Below are 12,436 nucleotides of genomic sequence, written 5' to 3' on the forward strand. Positions count from 1 at the left end.
AAATAAAATAAATAAATTTATTTAAAAAAACATAAGTTAACTACTGTGCACTTTTTTTTGCCTTTTCATATTTAAGGAAAACGATGCATATAAAATACAGAGCAAATACAAAATCTGAAAGAGTATGTAAATTGGAGTAAATGATATATCCTATTTAACATTTTACTTTCAGGGTTTTATAGAAATACAATATGACTTAGAAATGAAAAACTAGGTCAGTTGAGGTTTTGTGTGAGCATAGTCTCCCAATGCACATGTGATAATGGAAACACATCAAAATACACTGACAAAAATTCTCCCCTCAATTGCTTTCTTCCAGAGCATCAAAAAATCAGTGGTGGAGCAACAGTAGTAAAATGCTTTTCCAGGATGCTCAATGATGCAGTGACTTGAAGAGAATCAATAAGAGAAAGATGAGAGAGTCAAATCCATTCTAGCTATGGAGTAAAACTTCTTAATCTTCCTTAAAAGTCATTTGTGGTCACCTAGTAGAACTACAAAGCCTTCTCTCAAATACCACAGGAGAAAGATGCATGCCTGTGCTGCTAATTCTGATATAAACCTCTTAACTGGGAGCACAGTATAGTTTAAAGAAAGGACACTGGAGTCGTAGAAATCTTAATTGAAATCCTACCTCTTTCAGATACTTATCTGTATGTTTTTTGGCACCTTACCTATTTTGAGACTCAGTTTTCTCACCTATTAATTAGGTATGATAATATGTACATCATAAGACTGTTTTGAGAAGTATATAAGAGAACATTTAAAATCTATCATATCACTCAATAAATGGTAGAGGCTTTAACACTTTTAAAAATAGTCTCCAAAGTATGTTAACTTTAATGGTTTTTGATTAATCAATTTATAAACAGAATTTGTAACAAGTTATTACATTAGCACTATCTACATATGGGATAAATATCAAGCCTTTAACTATATAAAATATGAAATAACTCACAACTTCAGGAAAAAACTGTCAGATTTTTTTAGGGTAGCCATGATAGGGTAACTTTACTCCTTAGGTTGAATTAACTAATTTCTTACAAACTGTATAGCAGACAAAGTTAATATAATGAGAATTCCTGTAAGTCTGGTCACATCACAGGTACTTGGATGGTACTGTGTAGATTCATTTTAACGATATTCTTACTTCTGATTTCTTACATGACAGTACTGAAATTATTTGTAACTTTCACTATACTTTTTCAAATGTCCATAGGTTTTTTTCTCATCTATATATAGTATATATATATAATCCTAATAATGTACCCTAATAATGTACCCAGATAACATAAAAGAACACCTTCTATTGATAGTTACAAAACACATGTGCTTCTAGTTAAATTGCTTTCCCTATAAATACCAAAAGAAATATGTGTATAATGTAACAAAAATACAATGAAAGTGCCTTACTGGCCAGAGCCTTGATATTTTAATTCTGTAAGAGAAATCCAGAAGCCAAATGTCATGACTAGATATTAGTAACCAGTTCCATCTACCTATCTAACTTTTAACATCTACATTCATGTACTCTGCCTTCACCTATCATATTATGATTAAACTATATTCCTAGATAAGACAATTTTCCACTTGTGCAATAGATCTCATCTCCTCTCACCTAATTAGGACTATTGCTTCAGGAATTACCCCTCTCACTCTCTTCTGAATCATCACATGTTTCTCTGAGTCTCTAATGGATCATACTTATCAGCATATGAATATCCTCTTATTTCTCCCATGAAGGAAAACAAAATATTCCTTCTGACACCAAATCACTCTCCAGCTGCTACTGTCCTGATTGTCTGCTCCTCTTTTGACAACACACCAAAAAAAAAAATTGTGAATTCAAAATATGCAGCTCCTTTCCACATGTTTTCTTAATTCCACTCCATTCAGGTTTTTGTTCCCACTACAACTCCATAGCACTCTCATCAAGGTCAACCATAACCTACACGGTGGTCAGTCCAATGGTCAATTTTCAGCCCCTCCCTTACTCCATCCATCACCAGTATTTTACACAGTCAATTATTTCCTCGTTCAGGAAGCACTTGCTAAACTTGGCAAGAAGGGAAGGTTCTTCTCTAATATCACCAGTCACACTCTGTTTTAGTCTTCCTTGATGGCTCCTTCACTCTCTTTACTCACTTTCTATATAATCTCATCCAGTCACATGGCTGTAAGCACAATCTATGCTGTTGATTCCCAGCTTCATGTCTCTAGTCTGGAAATCTACTCTGAATTTCCTATACAACACTGTCAATTGGAGGGTAAATAGCAGTAGCACCTTAACATGTCCCATATATAGTTTCCCATATAGCAAATAATAATTATATTTAATTCATTCCTCTGGTTAAAAAAAATCATTGATATAACAGCATTTCATTCTCTTATTCTCCATCTCCCATCTATCAGTTGTGCCTCTGTTTTCAAAATTTAACCAGGATGTGACCAAGTTTCACCATCCCCAACAAAATGCAATAACCAAAAATCTAATCACCAAAATCTCTTGTCTGGTTACTCAGTATCCTCCTAACTGTTCTCCATTCTTCCATCATATCCCACTTTCATGTATTCTCAAAACAGCAATAGTGAGAATATCTGCTATATTTTATTTATTTTTTATTGGAGCATAATTGCTTTACAATGTTGTGTTAGTTTCTGCTGTACAGTGAAGTGAAACAGCTATATGTATACATATATCCCCTCCCTCTTGACCTCCCTCCCATCTGACACCACATCCCACCCATCTATATCATCACAGGGCACCAAGCTGTAACAATGTAACAATTATAAATATTTCTGAACTCAACATAGGAGCACCTCAATACATAAGGCAAATGCTAACAGCTATAAAAGAGGAAATTGACAGTAACACAGTAACAGTGAGGAACTTTAACACGTCACTTACACCAATAGACAGATCATCCAAAATGAAAATAAATAAGGAAATAGAACCTTTAAATGACACAACAGACCAGATACATTTAATTGATATTTGTAGAAATTGCATCCAAAAACAACAGATTACACTTTCTTCTCAAGTGCATATGGAACATTCTCCAGGATAGATCACATCTTGGGTCACAAATCAAGCTGCAGTAAATTTTAAAAAATTGAAATCATAGCAGGCATCTTTTCTGACCACAACGCTATGAGATTAGAAATGAATTGCAGGGAAGAAAATGTAAAAAACACAAACACATGGAGGCTAAACAATACGTTACTAAATAACCAAGAGATCACCGAAGAAATCAAAGAGGAAATCAAAAAATACCTAGAGACAAATGACAGTGAAAACACGACCATCCACGGGATGCAGCAAAAGCAGTTCTAAGAGGGAAGTTTATAGCTATACAAGCCTACATCAAGAAACAAGAAAAATCTCAAATAAACAATCTAATCTTACACCTAAGGAACTCCAGAAAGAGGCACAAACAAAACCCAAAGTTGGCAGAAGGAAAGAAATGATAATGATCAGAGCAGAAATGAATGAAATAGAAACAGAGAAAACAAAAGCAAAGATCAATAAAACTAAAAGCTGGTTATTTGAGAAGATAAACAAAATTGATAAACCATTAGCCAGACTCATCAAGAAAAAGAGGGAGAGGACTCAAATCAATAAAATTAGAAATGAACAAGGAGAAGTTACAAAAGACACTACAGAGATACAAAGCATCCTAAGAGACTACTACAAGCAACTCTATGCCAATAAAATGGACAATCTGGAGGAAATGTACAAATTTTTAGAAAGGTATAACCTTCCAAGACTGAACAAGGAAGAAATAAAAAATATGAATAGACCAATCACAAGTAATGAAATTGAAACTGTGTTAAAAATCTTCCAACAAACAAACATCCAGGACCATCTGGCTTCACAGGTGAATTCTATCAAACATTTAGAGAAGAGCTGACACCCAGCCTTTGCAATCTCTTCCAAAAAATTGTGGAGGAAGGAACACTCCCAAACTCATTCTATGAGGCCACCAGCACCTTGGTACCAAAACCAGACAAAGACACTACAAAAAAAGAAAATTACAGACCAATATCACCGATGAATATAGAAGCAAAAATCCTCAACAAAATACTAGCAAACAGAATCTAGCAACACATTAAAAGGATCATACAACATGATCAAGTGGGATTTATCCCAGGGATGCAAGGATTCTTCAAAATACTTAAATCAATCAATGTGATACACCATATTAACAAACTGAAGAATAAAAACCAAATGATCATCTCAATAGATGCAGAAAAAGCTTCTGACACAATTCAACACCCATTTATGATAAAAACTCTGCACAAAGTGGGCATAGAGGGAACCTACCTCAACATCATAAAGGCTACATACAACAAACCCACAGCAAACATCATTCTCAATGGTGAAAAACTGAAAGCATTTCTTCTAAGATCAGGAATAAGACAAGGATGTCCACTGTCGCCACTACTATTGAACACAGTTTTGGAAGTCCTAGCCATGGCAATCAGAGAAGAAAAAGAAATAAAAGGAATACAAATTGGAAAAGAAGAAATAAAACTGTCACTGTTTGCAGATAACATGATACTATACATAGAGAATCCTAAAGATGCCACCAGAAAACTACTAGAGCTAATCAATGAATTTCGTAAAGTTGCAGGATACAAAATTAATGCACAGAAATCTCTTGCATTCCTACACACTAATGATGAAAAATCTGAAAGAGATATTAAGGAAACACACCCATTTACCACTGCAACAAAAAGAATAAAATATCTAGGAATAAACCTACCTAGCAGACAAAAGATCTGTATGCAGAAAACTATAAGACACTGATGAAAGAAATTAAAGATGATACCAACAGATGGAGAGATATACCATGTTCTTGGATTGGAAGAATCAATATTGTGAAAATGACTCTACTACCCAAAGCAATCTACAGATTGAATGCAATCCCTATCAAATTACCAAGGGCATTTTCTACAGAACTAGAACAAAAAATCTTAAAATTTGTATGGGGACAAAAAAGACCCCAAATAGCCAAAGCAGTCTTGAGGGGAAAAAACGGAGCTGGAGGAATCAGACTCCCTGACTTCAGACTATACTAAAAAGCTACAGTAATCAAGACAATATGGCACAAAACCAGAAACACAGATCAATGGAACAAGATAGAAAGCCCAGACATAAACCCATGCACTAATCTATGACAAAGGAAGCAAGGATATACAGTGTAAAAGACAGTCTCTTCAATAAGTGGTGCTGGGAAAACTGGACAGCTACATGTAAAAGAATGAAATTAGAACACTCCCTAACACCGTACACAAAAATAAACTCAAAATGGATTAGAGATCTAAATGTAAGACCGGATACTATAAAACTCTTAGAGGAAAACATAGGAGGAACGCTCTTTGACATAAATCACAGCAAGATCTTTTTTGATCCACCTCCTAGATTAATGGAAATAAAAACGAAAATAAACAAATGGGACCTAATGAAACTTCAAAGCTTTTGCACAGCAAAGGAAACCATAAACAAGACGAAAAGACAACCCCCATCATGGGAGAAAATATTTGGAAACGAATCAACGGACAAAGGATTAATCTCCAAAATATATAAACAGCTCATGCTGCTCAATATTAAAAAAACAAACACCCAATCCAAAAATGGGCAGAAGACCTAAATAGACATTTCTCCAAAGAAGACATATAGAAGGCCAAAAAGCACATGAAAAGCTGCTCAACATCACTAATTATTAGAGAAATGCAAATCAAAACTACAATGAGGTATCACCTCACACCAGTTAGAATAGGCATCATCAGAAAATCTACAAACAACAAATGCTGGAGAGGGTGTGGAGAAAAGGGAACCCTCCTGCACTGTTGGTGGGAATGTAAATTCATACAGCCACTATGGAGAACAGTATGGAGGTTCCTTAAAAATCTAAAAAATAGAATTACCATATGATCCAGCAATCCCACCACTGGGCATGAGAAAACTATAATTCAAAAAGACACATGCACTCCAGTGTTTATTGCAGCACTATTTATAATAGCCAGGTCACGGGAAGCAACCTAAATGCCCATTGAATGATGAATGGATAAAGAAGATGTGGTATATATACACAATGGAATATTACTCAGCCATAAAAAGGAACGAAATTGGGTAATTTGTTGAGACGTGGATGGATCTAAAGACTGTCATACAGAGTGAAGTACGTCAGAAAGGGAAAAACAAATATTGTATATTAATGCATATATTTGGAACCTAGAAAAATGGTACAGATGAACCAGTTTGCAGGGCAGAAATTGAGACACAGATGTAGAGAACAAACGTATGGACACCAAGGGGGGGAATGCGGCAGGGGGTTAGGTGCCGTGGTGTGATGAATTGGGCGATTGGGATTGACATGTATTCACTGATGTGTATTAAATTGATGATTAAGAAGAAGAAATAAAAGAGAATAGTAAAAAAGCACTTGGAGGACAAGCTCCATGCTTTTTCTTATAACTTCACTAAGATACCTTATTAAATTAGTAGAGGCCAAAACTTCTAGGATTTTAAAGAGTAATTGATATTTTTATTAAATTTTAGCACTTAAATAAATAAAAATATGATTCTCAAAAAAATGAATGAACTTTTAATTTTTAACAAAGTTTTTGCTACACTATAGTTCAAAATGTACAAAGAATAATAATGGTCATATACCTGCCATCAGCTTTCTCAAATATAAATATTTTAGAATATTTATGTCAGAATTTTTTTCAAATATAGAGATAACTAATTACAAATGAAGTCTTCTATGTATCCCTCATATACTTCATTGCTCTCTGATGCTACCCAGATGTAAACACCATTCTGAATTTGAGGTTTTTTAAATATGCGTTTGCATTTTCACTGCATATAATCTACGTACTCCTCTGCAATATGCGTTTTTAATTTATAATATATATTTTATATTTAAATACGTTGATATAGACAGCTCTATGCATTTTATTTTCACTGTTATTGCATCATATAAATATGTTTATTTATTTTCTTATTAAATAACATGTTGGTTTCCCTCAATATTTCCAGCATTCCAAATATCTCACTAACAATATTGCAATAAGCCTTCAGATATATGGTTCATTATATATATCTATGCATAAATTTGTTTTAGTGTTATATATGTTATATACTTCAGGTGGAACAGCAGGATAGTAAGGACTGGATTTCCCTATGCATGTCTTCAATTTTATTATTTAGATATCAACTAATAATGTTTCTCCAAATGACATTCCTAAGTTCTACTTGGCTACCATTCACTTTAATACACTGTGGAATTTGACTTCCTATTATTTAGTTAGTATTTTGTATCTATGCTCATAAATAAACTTCTAATAATATTTTCTGCTCTTGTCTTTTTGCTTGTTTTATTCTACCTTCATGAAATGAATTGGGTAACATTCCCAACAACTGTTGAATTTTAATTCTCTAAAATGTGTTGTAAAACATGGGGATTAATTGCACTTTGGAGATTTGGTAGAGTATGGTTTAAAATAATACGTATTCAGTGACTTTCACAGGGGGATAGGGATTTTGAAAACTACTGAATTTTTTACAAGTGTTTTAAAACAAATATTCTATTTCTTTTTGAACAATTTTGCTAATACAGATTTCTTCATTAAAATATTAATTTTTCCTATTTTCCAGATTTATAGTCATATATCTGTTCACAGTATTTTCTAATATTTAATGTTTGTACTTGAATCTTTTTTATAACTATTCCTTTTTCCCACCTTTTTAATGTTGGTTGTTCTAATTACGGTAAAACAAACACAACTGTGTTTTAAATGGAAGCAGTGGGATATTAATGGATTCATGACAATCAAATTAATAGATGTTCATTTTATTATATATATAGATATTATATAGATATATATACCACATTTTCTTTATTCATTCATTTCTAATACACACATTCAGTGTTGTAGGTTTTGATGTAAAGCACATTAGTTTTATCCCCAAAATTTTGATTTTCATTCAGTTCATAATATTTTCTATTTCCCTTACAATGTCTTCTTTGACTCATGAATTTTTTAGAAATATGTGTTTAGAAGTGTCTTTTTTTCTTCTGGCATCTGTTTTTCTAGAAGGAACATTTTCTGGCCATTCTAAGCATCACTGTATTGATGGTTGTATATCTGTTGTAGCTTGTAAAGATTTTCCACATTTAAGAATACTGCAATTACAACATATTGAATCTCTGAGTTTATTCTTATTCATATTACTTTGTTTTCATAATGTTATTTTAATCTAAAAATGCATGTCTTCTTGCAATAATAGAGTCTTAGTTATTATGTCTTCAAAGATTATTTTTCAACCATACTTTTTCCTATTTGTAATGTCTATTACATGTGAATTAAAATAATTCAATCTCTTTAGCATATCCAGTAACTGTTCATATAGAAAACTATATATGCTTTCTATTTATAAATCAGTGTTGTGTTCCAAGTAAAATCCTCTGTAATATTTTCTCAATCACCACTTTTGGCTTTGGCACTACAGAGATAGGATTATCATATCTATTATATATTTTTCAGTAATGATATTTTCATTCAAAATTTTCTAATTGTTTGTTTCCCATATCCAGCATTTTCTGTTTCACTTCTGCCTGTCTTTTTATTTATAATTTTTTTGAAACTCATTTAAAAAAATTGTTCATAATAAACATTCAAATTTTTTACAGACAGTTCTATAAAGTTGACTTAAACTCTTCTAAGTTTTCATTTTGACTGTTGTTTTTTATAGGATTAGAACTCGTCATATGTTTTGGAGTTTTTGTTTGTTGGCTCACTTTTAGTTTAGGTTTCTTTGGGTTTTTTTTTTTTTAATACTTTCACCTCTCTTTTTTTCTTATTATTTCTCTCTATTCTCACTCTTTCTTATCTAGATTTTTCTGTAACTTACTCCCCAGGGACCCCAGGTTACAACAGTTTTTCTGGTGATGTTTCTTTGAGTTCCTATCTTCTTTTGATATCATAGATATAGTTATCTACTTAATGGACTGCTTGGTTCATATTCTTCAGGAAAGGCTGTATTGATGTGCTCCTGCCTTCCCAAACGTAGAGCTTCCTGTAAGAATAACCACAGTCTATCGTTGGGCTGGAACTTTTATTCACCATCCATTCCTGAGCAGGGGAGTAGGGGCTGGAGGGAAAGCCTCACCCTAACCTCAGATTTCAAGTATTAAGCTTAATTCAGCTCCCTCATTTGTGGACTAGCTTAAGCTCCTATTACCTCCATGAAGTCAAAATCCTATAGCCACCATTGCCAGTTCCTCACAAAGACCCCAGCATAACTGTGAATTCACCTTCGCTTTACTTTTCTATTTGTTTCTAGTTTATTTAGTTGTTGACCCCGTTTTATAACTATGTCTTTTTGATTTTATGTATTTTTAAATTTACCTATCATTGGTATATATTTGGAGCAGAACATATGCAACAGAGCATAAACTTCTTGAGTTATGCTGACTGTAAGCCCTACTACATAAAATTTTTAAATTTCTATATTGGATAATAGACTATTATTCTTTGAGCTTTAATACAGGATTTCTGATTCAGATAAAGGCATCCAAAATCTAATTAACCTTGATACTGACACAATGCTTCTTTGAAACCTTGGCTATAAGAACTACTCTTTTATTATTCTATTTTTTTTTTCAGTCACAACAATTGAAGCTCAGATGGACTCTGCAGTTCTTTTTAGAGATCACACAGCTCTTGCTTCACAGAGGAAAGACTAAAGGGAATTCTAGGCTTCCCTAGGTGAGTCCAGATGCTATCAAATTAACCCATATCCAGTGATATGCAAGACAAATTTGACCCTATTGCAGGATCAAAGAAAATAACATTTGGCAATTAATGTCTTTATAATTCTTGAATATAGGGCAAGAAGATCTATATTCTCCTGGAGACATCTTTCTTATAAGAGGAGAAGAGATATAAGGTACTGAATATTACAAAACAATTTAAATCCTAGAATTTTTATATCCAGATAAGACAGAGAACTTGTGTTTTCTAGTTATATGCAGAACTTGAAATAAGAAGAAAATTCAAAAACTGTCATTTGGTTTATAAAATTTTTAAAGAGCAATTGGAATGAATGCTTATCTCAGCATTGATTAAACTCACTTTTTTTTTTTTTTTGTCTTAGTAAAGTTGTAGCTGGTACTTTAAATCTGAGTTTGCTATTTTGTTCCATATCTGAAAAGATGCTTTCTTAGTACAATGCCTGCAAATATTTCTTACACTGTAATACTTCTGTAGAAATCCTGCAATTCTGCATGTAAAAAACTAGGTGTATCTTGAGTAGAATATAAAATAACAGAAGTATGCTTAGAAAAGTAAACATAATTTTGAAAGCTCAAATGTATTAAATAAAAATAATTGCCTTTAAAATTGACTCCAGGAGTCTCTATTAAGCACTTTAGTACAATTATTTGGGTTCTCTTTCTCATATCAAAAAGGTGGCTCATGAGCTGCAAATGAAATAAATGAGTTACCCAAAATAACCTAGTTGCCATGTCTACATAGTGCATAGAAACTGGCAATTATTGGTGGAATGTGGGTGGCAGGCACAGGCAACCTATAATATTCTAACCAAGACTTTATTTTTCTTAATATCTTCTTATTTATTGGATAAAAATGGAAACAGGAGGGCAGAGCTTGGTGATGGGGATGATTAGAATTTAAGTGATTATTTATATCTTTGTAGTACTGGTCAGTGTATTCTTGGGAAATTGAAAGCACAGAAACTACCTATTCTCCTCGAATTTACTATTGATGTTCATCATCATTGTAAGGAACTGATGGGAAATGTTCATCTTTAGTTCCCATCTGTAGAAAAATTAAAACTTTTATTTGTATGTATATTTGTGGAATTGTAATGCTTTGACAATACTCTATAAACATTTTCTATTTCCCAAAGGGCAGAACACTGCCCTCAACACTGAGCGGGTGCTTAGTAGACATGATTAATTGGATTATGAGTATCTGTGCTGTCACTATTGCTCCATTTACATAAAATTCCCTTTTTATTCTAGTCAACTTAGAAAATGCCTAATTAACTTTTGACACTCAGATACTTTTACTAATCTTTCACTCAGAGAAAACCGATCACTCCTTCCTTTTAGTATAAGTTAACCAAAAATGTCTCTCCTGCAGAAAATGTTCCTCCAATGCTGCATCCACAGCATGGCTGTTGGCACAGTAGACTGTTACTAATAGGGAGATAAGCCATAAAACATATTCTTTCTTTTTGACTCTATCTTTATGACCAATAGGCAGGGGCATTTTGGTTGAGAATTAGCTATATGCTCAGAGTTGATTAAATGATAATTTAAAAAGAATGCACTGTTGGTTGAAATCAAACCAAACATTAATTTTGACTGGTTTGCACTTAAAAATATGTATGCATATAATCATAACTTAGATATTGGTGGGATTAAACATAATACAAGTAAAAGTCTCATAAAGGAAAAAATATCTTAAAAGTAATGGAGTAGGGCTTCCCTGGTGGTGCAGTGGTTGAGAGTCCGCCTGCCGATGCAGGGGACACGGGTTCGTGCCCTGGTCCGGGAAGATCCCGCATGCCGTGGAGCGGCTAGGCCCGTGAGCCATGGCCGCTGAGCCTGCGTGTCTGGAGCCTGTGCTCCGCAACGGGAGAAGCCACAACAGTGAGAGGCCCGCGTACCGGAAAAAAAAAAAAAAAAAAGAAGTTTATATAGTCATGTAAATACAGAATATTTCCCTTTTTGAATATTGGAAGATCCATATTTTAAAAATTATATTAGAAGCCTCGGTTAGTAATTATACATTATTGGAGAAGTCACAGAACTTTCTGAATTTCTCTTACTTACCCTGTCAATTTCCAGGGCTACTTTTAGGATTGAATGCATATACTATTTTTTAAATGTTATAATAATAATGACTTTATTTACTTATTTAATTTATTTATAATTAATTGAAAGTTATTATTTATGTAATATTACTTATTAGTATTTTATGCTTACATAATCAATAATCCTGAATGAGCAATTTAGATAATTTAGTTTCAGCATATTCTTACTGCTTTATATAAGATGACATTTTGGAAATGCCTCTAAATTCTGTGTTTCAGTCAAGTATATATTTCTAAAATTATAATAATTGATCTCTTAAAATTTTCTTGAATTTCTTCATTAGAAATAAAAAAATGGAAATTCTAACATAATTTTCTCCTGTCATTTTCTTTATTCTTCAAATTCTTCACTATCACTCTCATATTTTCATGATCTCTATTATATAACAATAATCTAATCTGAAAATTTAAATAGTTGAAAGATGGAATGGAAAATGATAAGTGAATTTATATTCTGTGTGATTTCAAGAGAAACTTACAGATAGTTCCTTTTATGCTGGAAGGTTTTATATTTAAGAGTTT

The sequence above is a fragment of the Delphinus delphis genome, chromosome 6 (assembly GCF_949987515.2).
Source record: "Delphinus delphis chromosome 6, mDelDel1.2, whole genome shotgun sequence".
NCBI classification, from domain to species: domain Eukaryota; kingdom Metazoa; phylum Chordata; class Mammalia; order Artiodactyla; family Delphinidae; genus Delphinus; species Delphinus delphis.